The 24884-nt window shown below is 37.6% G+C and overlaps 1 protein-coding gene and 1 non-coding gene across 6 annotated transcripts in view; one reads left to right on the forward strand and one right to left on the reverse strand.

Annotated features, from left to right (window-relative positions):
* ATP10A (ATPase phospholipid transporting 10A (putative)) overlaps nucleotides 1-24884 on the reverse strand; it is a 194018-nt gene that overhangs the window by 58327 nt on the left and 110807 nt on the right. The window lies entirely within an intron of this gene.
* On the forward strand, nucleotides 22522-22643 carry LOC116592254. Its single transcript, XR_004286417.1, has one exon. It is a non-coding gene; the product is annotated as a small nucleolar RNA SNORA28 (small nucleolar RNA).

A 24884-nucleotide genomic window follows, 5' to 3' on the forward strand; every position in this document is an offset into this window, starting at 1 on the left:
AAGAAAAATGGGAGGGAAATGCAGGGAATAGGCCTTTAATATATATAACTATCATTAGTGGATTTTTTAAGAAATTAGCTCTCATTGCTCAGACTTGTCATTCCCTTTTATCTACCAAGTGTCACAACATGATGAAAAGTTGAATTGTCTTTGCTCACACAAGTAAATCATCACATAAAAAGTGCAAGTGGTTAAAAATCATAGCAATGGCATAAATATTGTTAACACCACCCCAGGTGATTATGACTCTACCACAACAACATAGTTCCCTGCACAGAATACAGCCATAAAGGTAATTACTCAAACATCAGTTCTTACTGTTTCTCAGTGCATCCTGTATATTAAAAAGAGAACTCACTGGATAATAGTAGCTCAATTCAATAGCTGAAATTAAAATGCCATTTTAAAAAACTCTTCTTGAGGTTTAATTAGCCATCAGCCTTGCTCCCCTTGGACTGAAATGGCCTCTGGCTCTATTTCTAGAGTGAGGCTATGTGTCAGGCTGCCTTGAGTTCATTTAAAGCCATCTGAAGTATCTTGAAGCCAGTTGGTTGCCTTTTCCAAGGCAGACATTTGCAGATGCAGCATCCAGGATAGCCATGAAGGGACTGAGTTCCACAGCACACCAGGATTATTCTTGGCAGACAAGACGGGTGCACTTAAAATACTCTGTTTGTTATTCTTTATCTCTAAGAAAAATGTAATGTGAATGGCTCAGAAATGGTAGGACATTCCGTCTCTGGACTCCAGTGCTGCATTCGGAACGTTCTATCAATAACCATGTGCCTTGAGGAATGTGCACGTCCAAGGCTCAGGTCGCCTGGTTTCATCTGCTTCATCTGGAGTTGGGGAGAATTTTGAGGATTTTTAGAATTGAAGGGATCTTCAGAGACTGTTATAATTCAACTGTGTAACCACTACCATCCTCACCCCACATCCCAGAATTTATATGTTGAAGTCCTAAACCCCAGGACCTCATGATGTGCCCACACAGGACCTTTAAAGAGATAAGTTAAAATAAGTCATTAAGGTGAGGCCTAATACGATGTGACTGGTATCCTTCTAAGAGGAAATTTGGATACAGACACATACTGAAGAAAAAGGGAAGAGATGACTTCCCAAAGAAGGGTTTTCGGAAGAAACCAATCCTGTGGACAAACTGGTCTGGAATTCCAGCTTCCAGAACTGTGAGAAAGTGAATTTCTGTTGTTTAAGTAGCTAGACTGTGGTATTTTGTTATAGCAGCCTTAGCAAACCAATTCAGAGACCATCTCTTAGTTTCTCATTTACAAAAGTTTCACATGCAGAGCACATTTTTTGGGTAGGAAAATTCTACTTATATTGATTGTTTCTAAGTAAACAATATAGTACCCCATTTAAGAAATATATTTATTTATTTCTCACTCATCTACCTACCCATCTGTTTCATTCCAAACTGGCTTCAAGGTCATGCTTTAGTCACTATCATCTGCCAAACTTTTTCAACACTGCCCCCTGGAGCATGGACAGAATTAGAGGATTAGAGGATCGCAACCCATCCTTCCATTCTAGCTTGTTAAATCCATTAAAAAAAAACAAACAGAAAACACTTCCTCTTGGGGAAGATGAAAAAATTCTGGAGGTTGATGGTAATAATGGTTACACAACAATGTGAATAAAATTAATATCACAGAACTGCGCACTTAAAAATGGTCAAAATGGTAAATTGTGTGTTATATGTATATTTTTACCATAACAACCTGGGATCGAGTCCCGCATCGGGCTCTCTGCTCAGCAGGGAGCCTGCTTCCCTCTCTCTCTCTCTGCCTGCCTCTCCGACTACTTGTGATTTCTCTCTGTCACATAAATAAATAAAATCTTAAAAAAAAAAAAAAAATCGATTGTGAAGAAAGGAATACATACATATGCTTTTTTTTTTAAAAGATATTTAAACAAGATATTTAAGTTTTAATATTTTAAAAAAGATGCTTCCTATTAAATATATCCTGGTCTGATTGTTGATATCCACCTCCTTCCCATCTTCAGCAATGCCTGTGCATGTACAGTTAGCAGAGTTCACCCAAAAATGGAGTTAAAAAAAAAAAATCAGGAGATTTGAGATTTAGTCCTAGTTCTTCAGTTTAATAAATGTGAGACTGTTAGCAAGTCAAGAGAGACCTTTTAGACTTGGATTTCTGAGGTCTCCAGAGCTCTATAAATCCACCAATCCGCAGAATGCAGAGGTGATTTTAATTCACACCCATGCTGTGACAACGTCAGTACTGGGAGTTGCTGCAGAAGCATCATTGCCTATGAGAGCATTCTCGTACATGCAGGCCCTCTGACTGAAGCTACTGGCCCTCTGCAGCACCACTCAGCATGCCAAGAACCTTGGGCCTAGCGTAGCTGATGACATCACTCAGTGCAGGGCAGGCATGTCCAAATGAATACCTTACTGGCCATATTTTCTGCTGCTATACTCTGAGTATTTCTCCAGCTTCTTTGGACAAAGTGATTCAATCTTACTGCATGAAAAGTAAGAGGCAGGGCAGGGACACAGGAGAGAGCTCTGCCCTTGAACTTGAATTTTTGTTAGAAACTGCAGCAGCCAAGGGCCTAATGAGCCAAGTCACTCCAGCAGATGGTCCTTTCTTCAGAGGCCCAATGCTGATCACCCCTCATGCTCAGTACCTCTTCCAGGTGCTGATGCAGATACTTCCAGGTGTCTATGCAGGTGCACGTCCCCTGTTCAATCACATGGGGGAGGCATGATATCTAACTGAGCAGTACCCAGACTGTTCACTGAATGAAGGCTTGATTTACAGGGAAGAGTCTGTTACCAGTCTTATATTTCACATTTTGTGTTAATTGAATTACTAATAACTGTTTAGGAAAAGTGAAAGTGCACTTCCTTCAACCTAAAACAAAACAGTGATACCTAAAAGGACATTTTCAGTCCATCAAAGAAGACACCACTATTTTTTATCATGAGAAGAATGAAGTGAACCAGTTTAAACTGCTTTGAAAATGTAATAAGCACATGCTTCCGGAGACCCCACCAGCTCTCCATGTAAAGATTTCAGAGTGAGGCTGTCTGTCCTGGTTTCTGGATGACATGGTCCAGAGAAGCCTGGTGAGAGAATGTACCAAGCCCAGCAACCAGCGACAAGACACAGAAAATACACATGCTCCTTCTGTCCTCTGCACCTGGGACCCTGTCCAGAAACTGTCCTTCGTGTCACTCATCATGATGCAACTGGTCACAAGGGACTGATGGTTTCCCCTCCACTTCCAGCCTCAACATCACCACCCCACATAGGGATGCCTGCAGGCACCTGGGGTGGCTCAGTTGATTGAGCATCCAACTCTTAATTTCAGCTCAGGTCAGGATCTCAGAATTGTGAGATGGGGCCCCAATTTGGGCTCCATGCTCAGGGGTAGTCTGCTGCTTTCCTTTTCCTTCTGCCCCTCCCCACAGCTAGCATACACTCACACACTCTCTCTATATATATAAAATAAATGAATTTTAAAAAAAAATTTTACAAAAGCTGATTACCCTGTATTAGCTGCTGCCATAGAGGATGAGATTCACATCCCAGTGTAGCAGCCAGGCTCTGCCCGGGGTTGGATGCCACCCCTCCCACTTCCTATTCCTGCCACTTGAGATATTAGGCTCAGACCTTTTTGCATGGATTCCTTTGCCCTCCCACAGTACTCCACCTGGCTAACTGCCTCTTGTATTTCAAGAAGTGACAGCTCCTTGCCCTAGGCAGGACAGACAGGTGCCACTGCTGTGAGCTTGCTGGCTTCATTCATGCTTCACAGACTTTAGGTTCCCTGAGGCAAGAGCTCTATGCCCCTGAGACCAGCACAGAGCCTTATGCACACATGGACCAGGGTGACGGGTGCTTATTTTGCAAGAATCTCATATATCACGAGCTTCCAAACAGACCTAGAGTTCTGTGCTGGGCTCCTGAGGCCTAGAACCTCTGCCTGCCAGGTGTTCCCTCACCTGATGCTGAGACAAATAGGACTGTCAAGGGGGCTGGTAGGGCTTCTCTGTGTTTCAGAAACTCAGTCCCTCTTTGGTACAAGTGCATTTCATTTAGTAGCAATGTAAAAGAATTTCTTCACAGCTTCTAATCTAGCTGTTTATTTATTAACAAAGGGTGTTCAATATCTGAATTAACTTAGGCAAAGCATTTTAACCTAAATTAATGGAAAAATTACTGCAACCCTTTCGTTCTGTATTTTTAATCCAATTTATGTTTACCACATGACTTTTTAGTACCTTGGGAATTAAAGGAAGGCAGAAAGCCCAATACTGCATGAACAAATGAATGAATAAATTTACTTATTTACTGCAAAGATTGCATTGCCAAATAAATATTTTCAAGTAGTTAACCTGAAATGGGAAAGAAATAGTCTGTCATGTTCACCAATGTGTCCCTTGGCACATAGTCAGTACTCAATCCATCAAAAAATAAAAACCTGAATGAAACTGTAGGCATTCTGGTACTGGTAGCAGGAAATGTCTACCATAAAAGAACCTTAATTCAAAGTAATCTTTTTCTAATCACTTTCATAGATTCAGTGTTCTAACACTAGGAGTTTATGCCCTGATACAAATGATCACGAAACACATTTAAATAACCATTTACTCTATAGTTGCAATAGATGCGACTATATTATCCAATGTGTCCTAAGTATGTTAGTGTTTATGTAGTTTGGTTATGCGGCCCACGAAGAAGCAGTGGGAGGCATGTAGTACAGCTCATGATGGTTTCTGTGAGTGTCACACTCCCTCCTGATGCCATTGTCATCTCCAGGGAAACAAAGCTGGCCAGCACCATGGGAGGAGCATAAGGGCCTCAGCAAGCCTTCAAAGAGGCTTCGGGAACCTCAAAGCCTTTGACAGCTCACAGAAACACTGATCAAGGGGTATCAATTTGCTGCTTTCTTTTTCTAATTGCAAATTTTCCTGTCCCGAGTACAAGGATCATGTGGACCTCTCTTTGAAAGTAGAAAGCCAGCCTTGCCCTCATTGAAACAGGAGGGGCAACCTCTCCCTTCCTTTCCCTGCCTTTTTATCCTTTCTTCTCTAGCCTCCTTGCTGTCTTATACTCAAAAACCTCAAAGCGGTAGTTTAGATGGTAGGAAAATTCAAAGGCCCAGAATGCCAGGTTTGAGCCTAAATTCTCAAAATCAAAAGCCTTTCTTTCCCTCATAGCTATGACTGCTTCGTACTGCCTTCATGGACTGTGACTGACAGCAGAGCTCCTCCACTTTTTCTTTTATAAATATGTTAAGAGTATCTAAGAACAGGCAGCAAGCAACAGGAGTTGCTTTATAGAAAACCAACTTCAAAACCTAAAGGAGAATTGTATATTAAAATTGCCTTCTTAAAACAATCTGTACTTAATCCAACAAGGTGCCACCATATGAAACACGTCTACAGCAATGCTGCTGAGCTAATGTGCACTGCCAGGTTATGAGTCAACCTGCCTGTCTCACAGCCACGAACCTCTTTGCCCCTCTTCCATCATTATCTGTGGGCATGGTGGAGTGAGCAAAGACAGGGCTGTAGGTATAGACCCATCAAGTTCTGGGGATCACGAGACAGATATCCCAACTGGAGATAAGATGCTCTCCTCTCACCAGGCAGCACAGAAAGAATTAGAGACATCTATAATGAAGTGACCTCTGAGGGCAGGTCCCAGTGGTAACCATGTAGGAAAAAAGTCATACTGCTCATGTTAGAATAAAATCAGGATGGGGGACTTAAAAAGAAGAGGTCAGTGAAGAAAGTCTTGCATCACCCAAGGAAGTGACCCTGAGACCAAAATGGTGCAAGACTGTGAATGCTAATGCTCAACCAGGTGAGCTCAGTCCTCAGATTCAAAAGGAAGATCATCCAGCATTAAGGACTGACAACTGGGACCAAACGTCATATTTAGGGCAAAAAGAAACACAGGGGAAATATTAGAAACACTTGAACAAAGATACCAGAGATTTAACCAGAAGATAAAGAATAGTCAAACCACCATCTAATAAGGACAAAAAGTCCAGAGAGCTGAGACTGGTCTTGGGGGCCTCTTTCCTCTCACAGGAACCTACAGTTTCTGAAGGAGGTAGTTGGGAAATTGAGCAAAATTAGACAAACCAATGCTGGAGTTTAGAACCTGAATTTGATTCCTATTGTTGCCATAACAGACCATAAATTTGGTGGCTTAAAATGACATAAATGTGTTTTATTATAGTTCTGGAGGTCAAAGATTGGAAATAGGTCTCACTTGGCCTAAAACAAAGTGTAGCAGGTCTGCATTCCTCCTGAAGGTTCCAGGAAAGAATCCATTGCCTTGCTTTTTCTAGCTTCTGGAGACTCCCCTTATTCCTGCCTTATGGCTTTCATCTGTTTCTAAAGTTAACATCAGGGAAACCAAGTCTTTCTCCCACTGCATCGCTGTGTACTCTTTCTCCTGCTTCCTCTTTCAGTTATAAAGCTTCAATAATTCAGGATAATTAAGAATAATCTATCTCAAGGACAGCTAATTAACCACTTAAATTATATTTCCCTTTGTCATATAACATTACCTATTTTCAGATTCAGGGAATTAAGACACAGCCATCTTTGAAGGGTTATTATTCTGCCTCCCACTGAACTCACCAACAGAAGGGCCTGATAAACAGCTATGTCTTTTTAGGGGACCATGAACAACTGAACCACAAAGAAAGAATGAACTGGAAGAGTGAGCCTTCGTGAAAAGTGGCACCCAGCTTAAACCCAGACTATCTCAACTCCTAAAATTTGGGATTTGATTGATAGAACCTCCAGATACTGAACAAGACAAACTAAGGTCTTTTCTTTTATTTATTCTTTAAAAGATTTTATTTATTTATTTGACAGAGAGAGAGAGACAGCAAGAGAGTGAACAAAGCAGGGGGAGCGGGAGAGGAAGAAGCAGGCTTCCTGCCTATCAGGGAGCCTGATGCAGGGCTTGATCCCAGGACCCTAGGATCTGGCATCATGACTTGAGAGGAAGGCAAATCCTTAACAACTGACCCACCCAGAAGCCCCACTAAAGTCCTTTCTTAATGGGGGAAAAAAAAAGTGGGTTGCTTGTGGCTCAGTCAGCATATTAATTATCTGCTTTCAGCTCAGGTCATGATCCCAGGTTTCTGGGATCAAGTCCCACATCCGGCCCCTTGCTCATTGGGGAGCCTGCTTCCCCTTCTGCCTGCTGCTCCCCACCTCTGCCTGCCACTCCTTCACCCTGACTGCACTGCCCCTGCTTGTGTGTGCTCTCTCTTTCTCTCTCAGAAATAAATAAATAAAATCTTCAAAAAAAATTAAAAAAGAGTCATAATTCTAACCTTCAAATTTTTATAAAAAATGAAATTCTGGAGTGCCTGGATGGCAAGCCTCCAACTCTTGGTTTTGGCTCAAGTCATGGCCTCATGGGTCATGGGCTCAAGCCCTGCATGAGCTCTATGCTCAGTGCGGAGTCTGCTTGAAGATTATTCTCTCCATTAGCCCCCTCCCCTGACTTGTTCTCTCCCATGCTCTCTCTCAAATAAATAAAGAAATCTTAAAAAAAAAATTTCCAAGTATAATTTCATACACATACTCAAAGATAAGCAGGCACAAGAGGAGATTAGACATCATCCAAAAAGAACCAACAGAAACAAGAGTAGGAATAGGCTCACAGGGACTTTAAGTTCCCAAGCTTGCCTTGATCAGGAAGTTAAAGACATTTTGGAAGAGCTAGAAACCTTAAAATGCAACCTAAGGAATTTGAAAACAACAAAAACAAAAGAACACAGACAAAAAAAAAAAAAAAAAATCAAACCTGGAAAAAAAAAACACACTGAAAGCTCAATGAATGGTTTAACAGCAGATTTGGTAACCTGAAGAAAAAAAATAGTAACCTAGAAGAAAGGTCAGAAAAAGTTTTTAAAATAAAACACAGAGACCAAAAGGCAGGAAACACAGCAGAGGGAGAAGAGACAGAGAAGACAGAAAGGAAAGCCTGGCATATATATTTCTGGAGCCCAAGATGAAGAAGAGAAAGAATTACACAGGAGCAATATTTGAAGAAGTCATAGCTGAGAACTTAGTAAATCTGACTAAAAAGCACCTACCCACACATCCAAAAACTTGAAATAGGATAAATAGAGGGAAGTTATACCTGAGCACATGGTATGAAAATGCTCAGCACCAAAGAAAATTAAGTCTTAAAAGGAAATTGAGAGCACTCGATACTGGCAGAACAGAACTAAATACTAAAAACAAAGACTTAAAAAAAAATAAAAACAAAATACTTCTCCAAAGAGAAGAGAAAATGGCCCTGATGAAAGGATAAGAAGCAGAAAAAAATAAAGTGCAACAAAAATGGCCAATATGAGGGTAAAAATGAATGTATGCTGAGTGAAATAAGTCAAGCAGAGAGAGTCAATTATCATATGGTTTCACTTATTTGTGGAGCATAACAAATAGCATGGAGGACATGGGGACTTAGAGTGGAGAAGGGAGTTGGGGGAAATTGGAAGGGGAGGTGAACCATGAGAGACTATGGACTCTGAAAAACAATCTGAGGGTTTTGAAGGGACGGGGGGTGGGAGGTTGGGGTACCAGGTGGTGGGTATTATAGAGGGCACGGATTGCATGGAGCACGGGGTGTGGTGCAAAAATAATGAATACTGTTATGCTGGAAATAAAAAAAAATAAAATAAAATCTGACGAAATAATTAATTAAAAAAATAAAATCTTAAAAAAAAAAATGAATGTGTGCTAACTGTATTAAATAATGATGATGTCTTAAGGGGTTCATAAACAGCTTTAATTATAGCACATGACTACAAAAGCATATTAGGTTAGGAGGGAATGAAAAGAAGCTTAAAAAAGAAGTTCTCGGAAATTGTCCAGGAAAATAATTAAAAATCAAAATGCAAAAAAAAAAAAATCAATGCATATTAGATACTAGTAAGTCAAAGATGCATCTCATAATCTCTAATGTTACAACTACAGTGAGAGTAAAGGAGTGTGTAACTGGTGTAACTGCCAAACCAAGTGATAAAAGAATAGTAAATCTCTTGATCTAAAAGAAAGCAAAAAATATAAAAGAAAAAAGGGCCAAAAAAAAAAAAAGAAAAAAGAAAAAAAAGGCAGATGTGGAGAGAAAAAGGAAAACAAACAGGCAGAACAAACAAAAATGAAAGAAGAAAACTTTCATACTCAAATATACCAATATTAACATTAAAGATAAATCAAGTAAAATCATTTATCAAAAATAAACAAATTGTCAGAATTAAAAATAAACTTCAACAATATGATGTTTATAATAAATACATCTAAAAACATACAAATACCAGAGAACAATGTGAAAAGACAAAAAGAGCTTACCTGATAAAGATTAACAAAAAGAAAGCTAGTATACCTGTATTAATATTAGCCAAAGTACTTTTAAATAAAAAAGCATATCTGTATATAAAAGGTCAATATGAAATGACAACAGGTTTGATTCATTAGGAAAATAAATCAACATCATAAAGGCAATCTATAAAAGACCCACAGCTACTATCATCCTCAATGGGGAAAAACAGAGAGCCTTTCCCCTGCAGTCAGCAACACAACAGGGATGTCCACTCTCACCACTGTCGTTCAACACAGTACTGGAAGACCTAGCCATAGCAATCAGAAAATAAAAAGAAATAAAAGGCACACAAATTGGCAAAGAAGAAGTCAATCTTTCACTATTTGCAGATGACAATACACTCTATATAGAAAACCTGAAAGATTCCACCAAAAAATTACCAGAACTAATTCATGAATTCAGCAAAGTCACACGATATAAAATAAATGTACAGAAATCTGTTGCATTTCTGTACTCCAATAATGAAACAGCAGAAAAAGAAATCAAGGAATTGATCCCATTTGCATTTATATCAAAAACAGTAAGATACCTAGGAATAAACCTCAATAAAGAGGTAAAAGATCTCTACTCTGAAAACTATAGAACACTCATGAAAGAAATTGAAGTGGACACAAAGAGATGGAAAAGCATTTCAAGTTCATAGGTTGGAAGCATAAACATTATTTAAATGTATATATTACCCAAATCAATCTACACATTTAATGCAATCCCTATCAAAACACCACCAACATGTTTCAAAGAGCTGGAAAAAATAATCCTAATATTTGTATGGAATCACAAAAAAACCTGAATAGTCAAAGTGATCCTGAAAAAGAAAAACAACGCTGGAGGCATCACAATTCTGGCTTCAAGCTCTATTACAAAGCTGTAATCATTAAGACAGTATGGTACTAGCACAAAAATAGACCCAGAGATCAATGGAATAGAATAGAAAACCCAGAATTAGATCCACAACTCAGTCAACTAATCTTTGACAAAACAGGAAAGACTATCCAATGGAAAAAAGACTATCCACTCTTCAACAAATGTGCTGGGAAAATTGGACAGCCACATCCGGAAGAATGAAACTGGACCACTTTCTTACATCACAGGTAAAAATAAACTCAAAATGCATGAAAGACCTAAATCTGAGACAGGAAACTATCAAAACCCTACAGGAGAAAGAACACAGGCAGCAACCTCTTTGACCTCAGCCATAGCAACTTACTAGATACACTGCCAAAGGCAAAGGAATCTATTGGGACTTCATCAAGATGAAAAGCTTCTGCACAGCAAAGGAAACAAAACTAAAGTTTTAGTTTTGTTAGTCAACAAAACTAAAAGGCAGCCTACAGAATGGGAGAAGATATGTGCAAACAACATATCAGTTAAAGGGTTAGTATCCAAAATATAAAGAACTTGGGAAACTTAACACCTCCAAAAAACAAATAGTCCAGTTAAGAAATGGGCAGAAGACATGAATAGATACTTTTCCCAAGAAGACACCCAGATGGCTAACAGACACAGGAAAGGTGTTCAACAATGTTCCTCAACAGGGTAATACAAATACGATGACATACCACTTCACACCTGCCAGAATAGCTAAAATTAACACAAGAAACAACAGTGTTGGTGAGAATGTGGAGAAAAAGGAACTCTCTTACACTGTTAATGGGAATGTAAACTAGTGTAGCCACTTTGGAAAAAAGTATGGAGGTTCTTCAAAATATTAAAAATAGAACTACCCTATGACCCAGCCATTGCACTACTAGGTATCTCCCCACAGGACACAAACATACAAATTTGAAGGGGTACGTGAACCTTTATCTTTATGGCAACATTATCAAAAATAGCCAAACCATGAAGAGAGTCCAAATTTCCATCAACTGATGAATGGATAAATAAGAACACATACAACACACACACACACACACACACACACACACACACACACACACACACACACGGCAATATTACTCAGCCATCAAAAAGAGTGAAACCTTGCTATCTGCAACAACATGGAGAGATCTAGAGAGTTTTATGCTAAGTGAAATAAGTCAGTCAGAGAAAGACAAACACCACATGATCTCCCTCACATATGGAGTTTAAGAAACAAAACAGATGTATGTATGGGAAGGGGAGGAAACAGAGCAAGGGAAATAAACCATAAGAGACTCTTAACGATAGAGAACAAACTAAGGTTTGATGGAGGGAGGTGGGCAGGGGATGGGATAGATGGGTGAAGGTTATTAAGAAGGGCAATTTTTAAAAAAGATTTTATTTATCTATTTGACAGAGAGAAAGATCACAAGTAGGCAGAGAGGCAGGCAGAGAGAAGGGGGGAAGCAGGCTTCCTGCCAAGCAGAGAGCCCGATGTGGGACTCAATCCCAGGACTCTGAGATCATGACCCGAGCTGAAGGCAGAGGCTTAACCCACTGAGCCACCCAGGTGCCCCAAGAAGGGCAATTTTTTGATGAGCACTGGGTGTCATGCATAATTGATGAATCAATGAATTCTACTCCAGAAACCAATATTGCACTATATGTTAACTAAGTAAAATTTAAATTAAAAATAAAGGAAAATAAAAATAATTATAAGTTTACATCTTTCTAATTAAAATAAGTCAAAATTGTAGCTTACAGAAATTAATAGAAACATAGGTGACATAAAGAAATCCACAATCTTGATCAGGGGTCAAATACCCTTTCTTGGTATTTGATAGAACAAACAGTCAAGAAAACCAGGAAGGTACAAAAAATTGGAACATCATTATTAACAAATTTACTCTAATGGACATAAATAAAAACTGCACTCAACAACTATAGGATGCATAGTCTTTTCAAGGGCAGTCACAACATTTAAAAATATTGATCGTATTCTGAGCCATTAAAGCAAGTAATAAATTTCAAAAATATATTTAGTATAGAATTTAATTAAAGCAAAATCAAAAATAAGAAGAAAATTATTCAAAAAATTTGCTCTGAAATTATGGAATACAGTTCTAAATGGTCAAAGAGAAAAGTGACAAGAGAAATTGGGTAATAAGTTTGAAAATTTAAATGAAAAGGACAGATTACTAGAAAAATGCAAATTACTACAATTTATAGTAGAAAAAATACATTATAGTTATTTAGCATTAAATAAATTGAGAGATCATTTAAATCTTTCCACAAAAAAAAATTTGAATTCAGATGGTTTTACCAATGAATTTTACTAAATATGTCAGGAAGAAATAACACTCATAAAACTTTTCTAGTGATAAGAATGCTTCCCAACCTATTTTATGAAGCCACTATGAGCTTGATACCAAAATCCAAAACACATTATAAAAATAGAGAATTATAAGCCTATCTTATTTATGAAAGTATTCTTAATAAAACACTGGCAAACTAAGCCTAAATACATATTAAAAGATAGTACAGGGGCACCTGGGTGGCTCAGTGGGCTAAAGCCTCTGCCTTTGGCTCAGGTCATGATCCCAGGGTCCTGGGATCGAGCCCCGCATCAGGCTCTCTGCTCAGCAGGGAGCCTGTTTGCTTCTCCTCCTCTCTCTGCCTGCCTCTTGGCCTACTTGTGATATATCTGTCAAATAAATAAATAATTTTTTTTTTAAAGACAGTATATTAGGAAAGTGGATAGAGTTCAAGAATTTGAAGTTGGTAATAGCATTTAAAAAATCAGTGTAATCAGCCACATTAGCCCAAAAGGGAAAAAAGCAAACAATTTGACCACCTCAACTGAAGCAGAAAACCCATCTGATACAATTCACCATCAGTTCATGATAATGCTTCCTAGAGGAGAAGAAAAAAGAAAAAACCAAAAGGATCATCCTTAATCCCTTAATCTATAAAATGTATTCAGCTAGAGCCTAAAGAAATATTTCATATAATGGTAAAAAGCTCAAATTTTACTCTTTAAGACTAGTATCAGGGGGTGCTTAGGTGGCTTAATTAGTTAAGAATCCAACTTGATTTGGGTTCAGGTCATGATCTCAGGGTCATGAGACTAAGCCCCACCGCAGGCTCTGTGCTGGATGTGGAGCCTGTTTAAGATTCTCTCTCTCCCTCTGTCCCTTGCTCCACTGGAAAAAAAAAAAAAAAGACTGGTATCAGGGACAGAATATCTGATATCACCATTTCTATTAACATTGAATTGGAGGTCCTTGCCGTTACAACTGGGTAAGAAAAAGAACCAAAAGTATGAATAACTAAAAATGTAGGAATAATGCCATCATCATTTGCAAACAAAATGATTATATGTATAGAAAATCTAAAATAATCTTCAGAAAACTCATTAGAATTAATATGTGGGTTTAGATTTCTGGAAATAAGATCATCCATCATATTTCTACAGACTGCATACGCAAACATACATACATATATACATACCTGTGTGTATTGTGTATTGCATTTACTACTTTGAAAATGAACATACATATTGCATTTATACACACATTATAACAAGCTTACAAAATCATTTTGTAGGAATAAATCTAACAGGAATGTGCAAGTTCTTCATGTTGAAATTACAGAGCATTATTGAGAAAGATTAAAGGAGATATAATAAGGGGATATCTATATATATATGAATTAATATAATTAATTTATATATAATTAATTATATATATAATATATATAATTTATATATAATTAATTTATATATAATATAGTATAATATAATAAGGGGATATCTATATATATATGAATTAGAGGACTCAAAACTATAACTATCAACTACTTTGTCTCCAAACTTATCAATATATTCAATGAAATCACAATAAAATACCCAACATCTTTGGGAACTAGAGTTGGGAACAAGTTTAGTTTAAAAAAAAAAAAGGAAAGGTAAATGGCCATGAAGAGCAGATACTCTTAAAAAAAAGAACAAAGTGAGAGGAAGATCTCTACCAGGTATTAGGCCTTAATCAGAAAGCCACAGTAGTTAAAACTGTAGTACTTGTGTAAGGTTAGAGAAATAAACAGGGCAGAACAGGAGTTCTCCAAACAAGCCATGAATATATATGGTTATCTGATTTATGATAAGGTGGCATTACTCTAGGTAAAGGATATCTTTTCAGTAAATGATTTTGGGATAATTGAGCATCCATATGGGAAAAGGAAGTGAAACTTGATCCAACCTCTCATCTGCAAAAATCAAATCTAGGTGGATTGTGGTCCTAACTGTGAAAGGTAAAACAACAAAGCTCTTAGAAAATTACAGAATATCTTCATGATATCAGAATAAGGGAAAATTTATTAAACAGACCTCCAGAGGAATTAGTCATAAAGAAAAAGACCAATAAATTGTTTTATAGAAATACTAATAACTTACCTTAATCAAAAGACACCATAAAAAGGGTGGAGAGACAAGCCATAGAATGGAAGAAATATCTTTTTTTTCTTTTTTAAAGATTTTATTTATTTATTTGACAGAGAGAGATCACAAGTAGGCAGAGAGGCAGGCAGAGAGAGAGGAAGGGAAGCAGGCTCCCTGCTGAGCAGAGAGCCCAGTGCGGGACTCAATCCCAGGACGCTAAGATCATGACCTGAGCCGAAGGCAGCGGCTTAACACACTGAGCCACCCAGGCGCCCCTGGAAGAAATATCTTCACAGGACTTTGATAAGAGAGTATATAATTAACCCCTAGAAAATAATTACAAAAAGACAGCTAACCTAGTTGAAAATTAGAGGACTTTAATAGGGATGTTACAAAGTCAGCATCTATGTGAGATAAAATCAAAAGGTGTTCAATATCCTTGGTAAATAGAAAAATACAAATTAAACTACAAGGAGATACCTCTAAATACCCATCAGATGACTGCAATAAAAAGTACTGAGTACTAATGAGGAACTGGTGCAAAGTGAACTCTCACACACTGCTATTGAGTTCAACTGCTTTCGATGACTGGGACCATCTATTGAAATTAAAAAGGTGTGGAAGTAGAATGGCCCCTCTCCTTATCAATCCCAGGGGCCATCATGGGGAATTAGTGTTTCTGGTCCCTTCACGTTTAGGTTATGGTGGACTAGAAGTCCTGGTTCCTGGAGGAGGAAAATGGAGTTAGAGTGAAATAATTTTCCACCAGGAATACTGTGACAGGTAACAGTCACAGGCTCCTCACGCCAGAACACCAACAGCAAAAGAATGTTCCTAAAGATCATGAGTAGAGAGGGCTGCTGCTACATCACTGGGGCAGGGACAAGCATATTTGAAATTTAGAGAATGTGCTAGGCCATCCCTGGTGCTTCCATAATGGGTGACAATGAATGCTCAATTATGGCAACCATTGCCAACAACAGCACAGTGACCAAGAGCTCACTGGGAACAAAGGTCACCCTACCAAGCAGACCTAGACCAGCAGATGAGCTGGCTAAGGTAAAGGGAATATGAAATAGGTGGCAGAGGAGAGTGATCATGTGTATTAATTATGACCCCAGGACAAACAATTGTCTTAATTTAATTTTTAAAAAGAAATTGTAATGGCAGCCACTCAGAACTACTGACTGCATACAGTCAAATCCTTTCCTTAGTGTGCATTTCAAGACAACAAGATGAATGACAGAGGTTCAAAAAGAAAGCTCAGTAAGAGGGAAGAAGAGATAGCATCTGAAATAGACTTCTGTTTCCTTACTTTTATTCTCTTTGCATTCCTCATTCTTGTCATACCCTATTTCTAAGTTAATTTCAGAACACAGGGCTTCTATCATTTGGTCCCATGCTTCCTTCAATGGCTCCTGCTTCTTAAGAAATGAGGTATAAATGTCTCTACCTGTCGTTCATTGCTTTGACAAAATGGTCCCCTACTGACCTTTTCTCCAGAATTTGTGCCTGCTGCCATCATCCATCTATATGCTAATCCACATGGAGAACTCACTCTTTTCTAAACACAGCCAAAGCTTTCTTGATACCTTACCCTTATTCAAGCTGTATCCTATGCCAGGGGAGGTTCTTTCAAGCATTCCAAAGTCCATATATCTCCTTAAAAGAAATAGTGAGTATGAAACTCTGCCAATTGTAAAGTGTTACTCAAATGGGAAGTTTTCCTACACTAGTGAAAGTATAGAGTCAACCAAAGAGTCATCCTTCAAGACTCTTAAATGTCCTCTTCTGTAGAAATGATTTTCTTCTATCCTTAACTTCTGAGTTCCCTTCCATCAAGTTGCTAAGAGTCTTACTGACTCCTGCTTAGATGAAAGCAGTCCACGTACTTGTCTTAGCACTCCCCTGTGACTAACCCTTGTGAAGGCAGGGCGATCCTTGCCATGGGCACTCTCCTTGCAGAACTAAGTGTCTTATTCAGGAGAAGAGATTGAGCATCCATAACTGAATTGAAAGTGAATTGAAAGACAAGCACAATATTTATGGGAAAAGCACCCTCAATAAGGAGGGAGATTTTAAAACATAAAGTTCACGACTATAGCTACTGGTAAAGACTTAGCAGCAGAGATTGGCTTAATCTACAGTCAGAAATAACAACAAAAACAAAAAAAAACAGACAATATATATAGAACAAACATATTCAAGACACTGAACATTTGGACAGTAATACCTGAGAGGGAAAACAAAGGATGTGAGCTCCTACATTCACCCATGCACTCCAGATTACTGCTTTTGAAAGGCTGTACAGGCCATGACAGAGGGCATGGGAACCCAGCTGGTTGATGTATTCCATGGAGGAGCTAGATCCAATAGTAGAGACCAAGAGCTAGAGCTCTCAGTGTAGAGTACCAGGGAAGACAGAAGTGCACAGAGAACCCTGGGAACCTGAGGACAGTCCCCCTCGGGAATCCATCAAAGATGACAGACACACGCATGTAAAAGAGCCACTGCAGATGGGAAAGAACAATCTAAGGTTTGGAGGGAGCGGTGTTCTGGGCTCACGCACATCCCACAACAGTGCCTGTTCCCAGCACACAGACTAGAAAAAGTAAAAATCCATGGGCACTGATAGAAGACTCAAAAGTGGAGAAAAATTAGCTCTAGAGGCCTACTGCTTCAATTACACCCAACAAACCAAACTATTTTTAGCGACGTAACTGAAGCTCAAGCTTAAGAATATTTATAGAAACATGAAAAGAGATAGCACCCAGTAAAGTGAACTCCAAATATCTGGCAGGAAAATAAGACCTATCATGAGAAAAATGAACACATCAGTTGAAACCGTCTTATTTCAATAATAGAGACAGTTATTTATTTATTAATATATTTACTTATAGTTATTTATTTACTTACTATATTCAATAAATAAGACAAGATAGACTAAAATTCACAAGAGACACAGATGTTAGAATTAGCAGGAAAGGACACTAAAACAGTAATTGTAACTAGAATTCCTACGATCAAAATATAAATAGGGACATTGAAGTTAAAAAAAAGGCCCAAACTGAATTTCTAGATATAAAAACTACAATGTTGGAGATGAAAAATAAATAAGATTAGAAATTGTAAAAGAAAAGACAGAGAGCTTAAAGTTTTTTATTTTTTTATTTTTTATTTTAGAGAGAGAGCTCACACATGTGCACACACAAGTTGCAGGGAGGGGCAGAGGGAAAGCATCTTCAAGTGGACTCCCCACAGAGGGTAAAGCCAGGGAAGGCCTCAATCTCACAGCCTATGAGATCATGACCTGAGCTAAAACCAAGAGGCAGACATTTAACTGACCATGTAGGTGTCCCAAAAAGATAGTGAACTTGAAAGATAGCAACAGAAATGATTCAAAGTGAAATCAAAAAGAACAAAGAACCAGGCTCCTGCGTGGCTCAATGGGTTAAGCCTCTGCCTTCAGCTCAGGTCATGATCCCAGGGTCCTGGGATCGAGCCCCACATCGGACTCTCTGCTCAGCAGGGAGCCTGCTTCCCCCTCTCTCTCTGTCTGTTGCTCTGCCTACTTGTGGTCTCTCTCTGTCAAATAAATAAATAAAATATTTTTTAAAAAATTCCTTTAAAAAAAAAAGAGAGAATTAAGAACCAAAGAGAAAAGAACGTCAATGATTTATGGGATGACTTCAAAAGGCATCTTAATACTTAAGTATTTGGAGTCCTCAGAGGAACAAGAAGATATTAAAAAAAAAAAAAAAACAACTTTGATGGTAATGGCTGAAAAGTTCCAAACTTGATGAAAACCATAAACCTGCAGACTCAAGAATTTCAAGGCCCAAAATGACAAAGAAAATTACAATGTTACACCTTAGTCAATTTATCCAAAACCCACAATTTAAAAAAAAATCTTAAGAGCACCTGAGTGACTCAGTCCGTTAAGTCTCTGACTCTTGATTTCAGCTCAGGTCATGATCTTGGGGTCCCGGGATTGAGCCCTGTGTCAGGCTCTGTGCTCAGCATGGAGTCTGCTTCAGATTCTCTCCCTCTGCCCCTTTCCCTCACTCTTTCTTTCTCTCTCTTTAAAAGAAATAAATCTCTTTTAAAAAAAGAGCAGTTGTGTTATATACAAAGATACAAAAATAAGAATAATGGCAGATTTCTCATTGGAAATAATAAAAGCAAAAAGGTAAGCAACATCTTCGAAGCACTGAAAGACAAGATACTGTCAACCTAGAATCTATAACCAATATAGATATAGTTCAAAAAGAAAAACAAAGGTGTTTTTGTAGAGACAAAAGCTGAAAAAAAAATAATCACTGACAGAACCACACTACCAGGAAATGTTAAAGTCTTTTGGGCAGAAGGAAAATGGCATCATTTGGAAATCTAGACAAAATACAGAGGTGCACAGAAAATGTTAACTACATGGATAAGAATATAAGTTTCTTTTAAATTTTATGACTCTCTTTAATATATGTATAAGTACAAAAAATAACAAGGTATTGTGTAAGGTAAAATAGTACAAAGGCTGCAAGGCTGCCAGAAAAGAAACAGAAGTATACCACTGCAAAGTCCTTTTATTATTTGTGAAGTGGAATAACATCACTTGAAATAGACTAAAGATGTATCCTATAAACTCTGAAGCAACTACAGAAACAGTAAAACAAAGAGTTATAGCTAATTAGACAGAGAGGAAAAAAAGAAATAGAAAAAGAGAACAAAGATGAGAAAGCAAATATCAATATTATAGTATTAAACTTAACTATGTCAGTAATCACATTAAATCACATTAAATCACAAAACCTTTAAACATCCCAATTATAAGGCAGAGATTATAAAAAAGGATTTTAAAAAGGGCAAAACCCAACTGTATGTTGCTTATAAAAAATGGACTTCAAAAACAAAGTCACACAGGTTAAAAATAAAATGTGGGCATGTTAAAGCTACTCAAAAGAAACCTAGAGCAGACAGAGTAAATTCCAGCTCAAAGGATATTGCCAGGGATGAGGAAGGTCACTTCATAGCGATAAAAGAGTCAAAATGCCCCAAACAACGAAGCTTCAAAATAAATGAGACAAAATTTGTAGATCTTCAAAGAGAAATAGACAAATCCACAATTATACTCAGAGGTTTCAATAGCCCTTTTCAATAATTCATAGAACAAACAGGCATAAAGTTAGCAAGGACACAGAAGAATTGAACAATATCACCAACCAGAATGACCTACTTGACATTTATAGAACATTCCACTCAACAAAAGCAAAATTCACACTATTCTTAAAAGAGCACATAAAAAGAGACCATATTCTAGGTAATAAAATAAGTATGAATAAATTTAACATAGTTCTCTCTCACCACTATGGAATTAAGTTAGAAATCAGTAACAAAGAACTCTGGGAAAATGCCCAAATATTTGGAAACAAAATACCACATTTCTAAATAACCTATGGGTCAAAAAGAACTAAAAAAGGAAATCAGTAAGTGTTTTGCACTGAATGAAAATGAGAACACAGATATGTAGGATTCCATTAACATACGGGGACATTTATAGCACTAAATTCATGCATTAGAAATGAAGAATGGTCCCAAGTCAATGACCTCAGCTTTAACCTTAATTAGAAAATAAGAGTAAACTAAATTCAAAGTGAGCAAAACAACGTGATGAAGATCAAATTGGAAATCAATGACACAGAAAACAGAAAAGTAATAGTCATTGAAATCAAAAGATTTTTCTTTGAGAACATCAGTAAAACTGATAAACCTCTAACCAGACAGATAAAGAAAAAGAAAAGGGAGAAAAGGCTCTAATTACTGATATTAGGACTGAGTATGAATAAACATTGCCAATAAATTCAGTGAATTGGATGAAAAAGGAAAAACTCTTTAAAAGACACAACTACCAATGCTTACCAAAGAAAAAAGAGAAAACATGACCAACCCTATATTTACTAAGAAATTGACATTTGAAATTGCAATTTGATATAATCCTATATTTAGAAAGTCTCAAGGAATCCTGAAGAAAGGTACTATAGCTAATAATTTCAGCAAAGTTTCAAGGTACAAGAGTAACACACAAATGAGATGTTTCAATCTATTAAAACCAAACATTCTGGAAAGGAAATTAATAAAGCTATTCTGTTTACAATAGTATCTAGAAAGAGAAAATATCTGGTAATAATTTTAGAAGGTGGAAGACTTATATCTGAAAACTATAAAAACTGAAAATTAATAAATAAAAGAAAAGACAACCTCTGTTCATGAATTGGCATACTTAATATTGTTAAGACATCAGAACCACCCAAAGTGATCTACAGCTACAATTCAATCTCTGTCAAAATCACAACAGCCTTTTTTTGCAGAAACGGAAGACAATCCTCAAATTCATGAAATAGAAGTTGGAAGACTCATATGTCCTAATTTCAAAACTTACCACAAAGGTTCAGCAATCAAAAGAGTGTAGAGCTCACATAAAGACAGACATATAGAACAACAGAATAGAAAGCCCAGAAATAAACTCTCTCACATAAAGTCAAATGTTTTTTGAAGACCACTCAATGCGGAAAAAAAAAATAGTCTTTTCAATAGATGTGCTGAGACAACTGGATATTCCCATGCCAAAGAACAAAGTTGGAGCCCTACCTCATATCGGGTATAAAAATTAACTCAAAATGATCTAAATATAAGGACTCAGCCATAACATTTTTATTTATTTATTTGAGAGAGAGAGAGACAGAGACAGCAAGAGACAGCAGGAGCTGGGAAGAGAGGAAGAACCAGGCTCCCCACTGAGCAGGCACCTGGGATCATGACCTGAGCCAAAGGCAGATGCATAACCAACTGAGTCACCCAGGTGACCCAGCCATAAAATTCTTAAAAGAAAACATGAGGGTAAATCTTTCTGACCTTGGATTAGGCAAGAGTCTTAGATATGATAAAAGCACAAGCAATAAAAGAACAAAACTGTTAAAATGAACTTCATGAAAATTAAAATTTTTTGCAAATGAAAGGACATCATGATTAAAGTGAAAAGATAACCTAGGGAATGAAAGAAAGCATCTGCAATTGTATGTCTAATAAAGGTTTAATATCCAGAATATATAAAGAATTCTTACAAGTCAAAACCAAAAGACAATCACCTATTTAAAAAATGAGTGAAGAACTTGAACAGAGAAATCTATCCAAGGAATATATACAAATGTATATAAAAAGATGCCTAATATCACCAGTCATTAAGAAAATGGGAACCAGGGCACCTGGGTTACTCAGTGGGTTAAGCCTCTGCCTTCAGCTCAGGTCATGATCTCAGGGTCCTGGGATCAAGCCCCACATCAGGCTCTCTGCTCAGCAGGGAGCCTACTTCCCCCTCTCTCTCCGCCTGCCTCTCTGCCTACTTGTGATCTCCTCTCTCTCTCTCTGTCAAATAAATAAATAAAATCTTTAAAAAAGAAAAGCAAATGGAAGCAAAAATCACAATGAAATACTACTTCATACCTACTAGGATGGTTTTCTTTAAAAAACCAACCAAAAAAAAAAAAAGGAAAATAACAAACATTGATAAGGACCTGGAGAAACTGCAAGACTCATACATAGATGGTGGGAATGTAAAATGTGCAGCCACTGTGGAAAAGACCACTTTGGTGGTTCCTCAAACCTTATGACCCAGCCATTTCACCTCTAAGTATAAACCCAAAAGAACTGAAAACAGAGGCTCAAAGAGATACTTGTACACCAATGTGCACTGTAGAATCATTCAGAATAGCCCAAAATGGAAGTAATCCAAGTGTCTGTCAAGAGATGAATGGATATTGCAAGCCACACTGTGGCAGATGATGGACACTGTCTGACACAAATTGAACTTGCTCTCACAAGAAAGTCTGACCTGTCTTAGTGTTCTCCTCCATGAGACCAACTGTTACATAGACTTCAACAATGTTTCTGCTCTGGGCTTAAGTGCAGTTGAGATGTGTTCTTGTTCAGGTGCATGGGGGACGAAAGGGTGGGGAGAGCCAACCTTCACTAACCACCTGGTCTTCTGAGACATCACCACTTCATCTTCATCGTACGGAACAGTTAATGCCTCTACTTATTCTGGAACACTTCCAAATGTTTACATAGGAGTTTTTTTTTTTTTTTTCATAGGAAATGACAGTGGATAAATTTGGTCTGTGAATCCTCTTAGAATTACAAGTAGCATTGTGTTTGTGTATGATGATCTGAGGGAAGGTTCTAAAGCAAATGGGGGCAAGGGTTTTAAATGTGCATGAGAGTCAGTGAGGTATAATATAAACTGGAGTATTAAGAGTTTACTCCTTTTTTTTGTTCTGTCCCCTCCCCAAAAAAGGAGAGAGACAGAGATGAATGGATAAAATATGGTATATAAATTCAATGGAATATTTTTTTCTCATTTTTAAAATTTAATTTCTTTTCAGTGTAACAGAATTCATTGTTTATGCACCACACCCAGTGCTCCATGCAATACATGCCCTCCATAATACCCACCACCAGGATCTCCCAACCTCTCATCCCCCGCCCCTTCAAAACACTTAGATTGTTTTTCAGAGTCCATAGTCTCTCATGGTTCACCTCCCCCTCCAATTTTCCTCAACTCCCTTCTCCTCTCCATCTCCCCATGACCTTCATGTTATTTTTTATGCTCCACAAATAAGTGAAACCATATGATAATGGACTGTCTCTGCTTCACTTATTTCACTCAGCATTTCCAGTCCCGTCCATGTCAATACAAAATTTGGGTATTCGTCCTTTCTGATGGAGGCATAATACTCCATAGTGTATATGGACCACATCTTCCTTATCCATTCGTCCGTTGAAGGGCATCTTGGTTCTTTCCACAGTTTGGCAACCGTGGTCATTGCTGCTATGAACACTGGGGTCCAGATGGCCCTTCTTTTCACTACATCTGTATCTTTGGGGTAAATACCCAGTAGTGCAATTGCAGGGTCATAGGAAATCTCTATTTTTAATTTATTAAGGAATCTCCACACTGTTCTCCAAATTGGCTGCACCAACTTGCATTCCCTCAATGGAATATTATTAGGCCAGAAAAGTAATAAAGTTCTGATTCATGCTACAACATGGATGAAGCCTGAAACATAATGGTAAGTGAATTAAATGACACAAAAGGACAAATATCAAATTATTCCATTTACATGAAATTTCTAGAAAAGGCAAATTCACAGAGACAGGAAGTAGATAAAAGGTTGCCAAGGGCTGGAGCTATAGGTATAGCTTAATGGTTAGAGAGTTCTGTGTAGGTTAATGAAAATTTTTGAAAATAGTGGCAATGGTTGTACAATAATGTGAATGAAATTCATGCTGTCAAATTATACATTTAAAATGGTTAAAAAAGTGCTAATTTTACATTAAACATATTTTACCACAACTAAAAGAAAAATACTGGTTGACCACCCACCACACAAAATATTGTTGAGGGTGTGGAAAAATTAGAACTTTCGTACATGCTAGTGGGAATGCAAAATTATGCCGCCAATTTGGAAAGCAGTTGGTAGTTCTCAGAAAGCTAACCTACCATACAATCCAGCTATTCCACTCCTGGGTATTTTATTTATCTAAGAGAAATTAAAGTCTATTTCCATACAAAGACCTACATATGAATTTTCACAGCACTCTTATTTGTAACAGCCAAAAACTATAGGTAATCCAAATGCCTACCAATAGGTTAATGTATTGAGATATACGATTGAGATATAGTTACATAAAGGGACATCACTAGCAATGAAAAGAAATAAATTACTAACACACAACACCTTAGATGAATCTCAAAGTGTACCAAGAGGAAAAGAGCAGATGACAAAAGTACATACTATAAATCTCTGGAAAACCCAAAATAATCTACGGGGACTAAAAGATCAATGGTTGCCCACGGGCTCAGGGAAAGTGTGAGAGAGGCTTTACAAACTTTTTGGGGTGAGAGACATGTTAACTAACTTGGTTGCAGTGACAGTTACCCTAGTGTATACTTACGTTAAAACTCATCAAATTGTCCATTTTAAATATATGCAGCTTACTCTATGTCAGTTGTACCTCAATGGGGCAGTATTATAAATGAAAGGACAGATGAAGTTTACAACTGATAATAACTAGCAAAAGTCTTCCCCCTCCCAGTGGCACGCTAATTTTCCCTAACTTTTGAT

Source organism: Mustela erminea, chromosome 5, assembly GCF_009829155.1.
Source record: "Mustela erminea isolate mMusErm1 chromosome 5, mMusErm1.Pri, whole genome shotgun sequence".
NCBI classification, from domain to species: Eukaryota; Metazoa; Chordata; class Mammalia; order Carnivora; family Mustelidae; genus Mustela; species Mustela erminea.